The sequence below is a fragment of the Watersipora subatra genome, chromosome 8, assembly GCF_963576615.1.
Source record: "Watersipora subatra chromosome 8, tzWatSuba1.1, whole genome shotgun sequence".
Classification (NCBI taxonomy): domain Eukaryota; kingdom Metazoa; phylum Bryozoa; class Gymnolaemata; order Cheilostomatida; family Watersiporidae; genus Watersipora; species Watersipora subatra.
The window spans coordinates 26,823,945-26,829,944 of NC_088715.1; positions in this window are offsets into that span (position 1 = coordinate 26,823,945).

A 6,000-nucleotide genomic window follows, 5' to 3' on the forward strand; every position below is an offset into this window, starting at 1 on the left:
TACTGTCACAATCACTTCATGAAAACATGGCAACTTGAGGACAGACTGCCAAGATGTTGTTAATCCATGTTTGTTATTGAAACTGAGACCTTATATATTCTGTTATAGCATCAATTCATCTGAACTACTCTACTCGACTTACCAATGACTCAACAAATTGTTATCCAAGAGTTTCCATGCCTGATATTTGCCCAGCTCCTGGCTTACGTACCCTAGTATAAATCTATCACAATCAGTATTGTGAATAAAAGACTCACTATTACTCTTTGTCTTCAAGTTTCCCAAGTCAACAGAAAAGGCAAAAATATCATCAGACCACCAGCATAGTGTCTTTTCTCAGCCAAAGACAAGTTGAAATATTATCTTTGTCTCTTTAAAACAGAACTATTCAATGGAAGTTACATAATTGGCAAATTTTGTCATACAAAAAAACCATGAGTAGAACCAAAAGAAGAAATTGAATAAAACTTCATTATTCAGTGTTGACCCTGCTGGAAAGAAGGTCATATTTACTGAAATTGCCCTAGCCTCCCTAAAAAACTTGTAAGTAGGAAGCATATAATGTCGGGAACTGAATATGTTTGAAGCTGGATAGCCTTGAAGATCAATAACAGACTGAATGAAAGGACTAATTTTATGCAAAATAGCAAGTTTTTGTCAACGTACCACAGTACTGATGAACTAGGACCCAAAAAAATGAAGCTGTTTGCAGCTACAGGTTTGACATAATTTATAGCGCTCAATAAATGGTATCATAAACTAACGCCTAAAAGAATTCATCGCTGACTACTACAAAGTCAAAGTATTCTAGTATTGTATCCTCTCTATATAAACACATTTTACATATTTGAAGATATACAAATGAACACATGGTCTTGCTCACTACATGAAAAAAACACATTCTGCTAGAATTTTTCAGTTTTTAAAAATTACACTGCTTAAAACCACATTTCTGAGCTCTTACACAAATCCAAACAGGCTTCTGAATGGACCAACCAAATAATGTTTAAAAGTAGCAGCTAAAGGAGATCCAGAGCGAAGGAGGAAAAAAACCACTGGAGAAGTAGCAGCATTTGAGTAACTCAGTGTAAAGGACAGGAGTTGCTGTCATGTCAGGTAGGACCTTACTATCTTTAGAAACCTAGCAGTGTAAGACTCGGAAGAGAGAATGCAGACTTTGGTCTTTGCAAGATCGAAACTTGACCTCTTTAAAAACCTAGCAGTGGGCGCATCAGAAAAAAATAAGGAGTTTTGCCTAATGCCAGGTTGACCCCTAACATCAAAATAAAAACTTAACACTTAAGATAAATTATTAGAAAAAGGACTAAAATTTGGCTTCACGCCTGACATGTGTTCTGAGTGTGAAACTTGCCCAGATTGGCCAGTGAAGGTTCTGGAGCAACTGATGGCGGTGTCCTAGAACAGGTTTGTTATTGAACTATGAGTTAATCGCAGTGCAGTCCGAATGCACCAGATCAGAACCGAATTATATTATTTGTGGAGTGTATTGAAATATTATGTGAATCATGCACATGTATTTTGTTAAAGCAAAATATTTCCACTTTGGTGAGTTTGTAGTTTTATTGTAATTTATTATCTCAAAGAAAGAAGCGTGAGACTATCGGTAATTCTCAAGCGTATTGTACCATGGTGTCTCAACAGCCGTCTTTACCTAACTACATAATGTTAGTATGCACATACAGAGGTAACTACCAACCATTCCTTTATTGCTACCAAATTTATCACATTTACTGTTACGAGATGACAGATAGAGAACTTAGTAAGGGAGTTCTCTTTAACCAGGAAAAATTACTTCATCTTTAGCTATGCAGGTTATTTTGCATTCAGCTTTTAATATAATTACACTGAGTGGAAAGTTTTTAATGTAATGCTACTGAAAAGACTTTCAACAAAGACAATTAATTGTGCACTGATTAAGACTAGTGGATGTGAAGGTGGTATAAAAGTTTAGATAAGGGGCATCAGGTCTCATTATGATTCAAAATAGCTTTTTATCACACACGTCTTATCTGATTTTAATGTATTTATTGGTATTTATGGAAAAAATATATATTCACATACTGACATACCGTGCATGTAGTAACAAAACAGTTTATTTTTCTTGTAATTAATAAAGTTAATTACTGTTAGTGGTACAACTCTGTCTGTAATAACAAAGTCTCTCTTCCATTGCTGAACGAACTGCTGCGCCTGTACAAGTTTAGAGCAAATTAATGTTTCTTTTAATTACCATTAGCAATTCAATTCTCTCAGTAAGAAGTCCCTTTCTTCTATCAATGTAGTCAGTCATACTGAAGAGGGACTCACTCGCCACAGATGATGTAAATACCACAGACTGGCTAAATACTGATAAGCCCCTGGGGTTATTGTAGTTTGTACGATACAAACGATACATTGTATCGTCAGGATCAAGAGAGTGATAGATAACTCTATGCATCTACCACGTAAATAACTTTGGTAATGCTAGTAAATAGAAGTATTACACAGAGTTCTTGTTTTTATTATCTTGTTCGTGATTGGCTGCATTAAATCCCATCGCCGTAATTGGGAAATACCACACTTTCTGGTTACCTCCTGACTAAAGCAAAAAGGTTCCTCAGCTGTGTTAATGTTGATTCAGTCTGTAGATATGAAATAAATTGTGTTGCAGGCCCGGAAGTCATTAGGTAAAAATAAGGAACTTGCATTTGATGATTTTTATTAGCGTAGTTGGCTAAAATACTGCTTTCTGCTAAATAGTTAATCTGTAAAAAGTATCTCAAGTTTCAGATTTTTAAGAAAAGGTCGGCCAATACCGATTCAGATTCATAACACCCATATCGGCACCGATACCGATTCTGGTACCAAAATTAGGGCAACTCTAATATAAACCATTGGAAATAAATGCAAAAGAAACATCTCTGGGTATGCTTGAACAATCAACCCTTTGGTTAGCAGCCGATTGCACAAACTGGATGCGCCACAGAAATCAGATGCTTTATTTAAATATGTAAAATAACTCACAAAAGCTTCCCGCCATTTGAGCCAACATATTGGTAATTAATGGTCAAAACTCATTTGTTTGATACCGTATAGTAGGCTAGGTAGTTGTTTAAGAATTAAAACTTAACATAACACTTTTGAGATGTCTGAACAAAATAACATGGATGTTGTTGCCATAGCTACAAATGTTTTACCATATTGTACGATTTTACAACAACTGAGAAACTGGCTAGCAGATTTTTTAAGATGCCATCTAAGTGCCATTATGAAATTGGCTAAAGCCTGCAAAGTGTGTTTTTCTCATTATGCAATTTTTTCTTCAGAAAGAAAACTTTCTCATGGATGGTTAATGAAATTTAAATATTATCTACTGTAATAACATAAAATACAGATCACTTCATAAAAATAAAACAGATTACATTCAGCCCGTGAATTGTTAATTCCAAATTCTTACTAGATACACGTGTAACTGGACATACCAAAGGAAAGAGGACAGACCAAAGACAGACAACAGACAAACAACATTGATAAATATATATATGATAAACAATTGTTATTTGTTATGTTTGGTGCAACCACATTATATAGCTGTAAAAACAACACAAAAGTTGTATGAAAAACTGATTAAACTTTAAGATATTAATGCTTACAGTACATCAAAGTTCAAGATTGAAGGGAGGCCTATTGTAGAGAAATAAAATAAGGTAACATTTGAATTACTGAGTTATAATCAGATTCTTTCATAGTATCCAAAGTATGGTCATTTGAAAAGTTATACTGAAAACAATACTGATAGGAGATGTGAAAGTTACTAGAACTTTGGAGTTGTCTTCTCAAAGTTATGAGTTCCAAAATTCACCATGAAATATTTAACAAACCTCAACCTAAAATAGAGAATACAGTTTTATGCAGACACTGGTGCTGTGAAATTTGAAACCTGATACTCATAACATACTCATTATATTTATTTACAAGTAGCCTAGGAGTCCTAGATTGTAAGCTACTACACAAGAACTGAGGTAAATTTTGGGTTTAGAACTGAAGCTAAATTTAATCCTGCTAACACAGAAAAAAAAACACTATTGAAAAAAACAATTGAGCGTCAATTATACATGAAAAATCATTTTCTCATTACTCCTTATTGGTGTGACCATCAACGAAGAGTAACTTCTGAGAGCTTGGCTGACTATCCACGAGTTCACACTTTAGCTTGCTGTTAGTGGAAATATATATAAAAATAAATATTCAACAATATCTAAGCACACCTCTGTGACTGGTTATACTCTTACGTAAATTACTATCCAAGAAAAGTCAGTTTAAATAGGCTGTTACTTTATAAGCTAGCGATGTTCTTTTTTTAACCTGTGTTCTTGTGGGCTAATTATATCTCACCTTTAGTTTCAGATCATATTCAGAGTTGTGAGCAGGGAACCTAAAGAGCTGTTTCCTTTGAGGTTGAGTAACTCTTACAGCCTTTGCATTCCCATTTTCAAATACTTTAACATAGCATGGTAAGGAACGTTTCAGGGCGTACCTACAAAAGTAGTTGTTAGAAACTTGAAGTCTAAAATAGCCAATAAATGGCTGTGTGAAAGTGTGTTGATGCTCTTATAAGATTGTTCAGTAAACAACTTTGAGTTCTACCTGAAGTTGTTTGTACTTGTTGTGTTGTATCTAAGGAAGTGACCTTCAAGAAGACCTAAGGACCCGACCTAAGGAAGTGGAACTTCAGTGGCAGTTTTCAGAACCTGCCAAAACTAGTAAATTTAAGAATTGGGCTAAAAAGTCTTGTAAAGGTGTTTTGGGGGCCTGTTGTCCATTTTTCTAAACAAACCACAGCAAAATATTTATAAAAAAAAGTATTCACCAAAAAACGTTTAAAGGAGTTTTTGAAAGCCTATAAAATTATATATTTATCTATCAAATTCTTCGTAACATAACTATTGCAGTTACACTAAACAATGAATAAATAAATGGAGTTAAGATGTTTTTGCAGCCGGGTGTACATAACACATCCACATAACACAAAACCAAATATAAATAATATTATTAACATTAGAATTATTAAAAATATTAAAATAATAATAAGTAATTAGTAATAACACAATATTATTCAAATTGCTTTTGTTTTAAGAAATTTGGAGAATGCAGAGTTTTATCATACATCAGTTATATCTGATATAGGGTATTATACTGTGTTAATTGTACAACGGGAATATGTTACTACCGGCTGTTGTTCATTGGACTGTGAATAAGTTTACGATTTCTGTCACAAAACACAGAGGATCAAACTGGCACAGTTTTTCTGAGGTGTTGTAGTTTGGCTGATTATGTCAGTTTTATTTCTTCAGTCTGATAAGCTGAATTTTAAGGGTTGAGTGTCATGCTGGTTAACATTTTGGTAGCCTTGTTAATCGCATGTGCTGAGTGATGTAATTGGGTTAATGTTGACATAGTTAAGACAACTCTGATTGTGACACATAAATGAAAGTTTTTTACACTCATATTTTAATTTATCATTTTCGACAGCTTACCATTGATTTAAAGCTCACCATCGGTTGATGAGGAATCTTTGAGTCAACTTAATTAACACTCAAATGTACCTAATTTCAGGTAGAAGGAATTGTATGGAAAACACGTAAACTGTCCAATGATGGTTACTCATTTCAAGGGTTTGTATATACACAAATTATTTTTATATTACTAGTTAAGAAGAATTATTATGAATGCACTAATCAGACAAATAACTCTTTGTCCAGTAGCCTTTTGTAAAATAAGAGTTGTTTATTATTATGGATGACAACTCCGTACACATGATATATTTATCATACAAACATGGTCGTGTATCTACTATGGTACTTTCCTTTACTTTATACTCAGTTGTAATACAAAGTTGTATTTTTTTGTTTTCAGTTCATATACATGTACATTTGTTTTTCCAGCCAACAGGAATAATGTATATGTATATATATGTATATATATGTATGTGTATATATA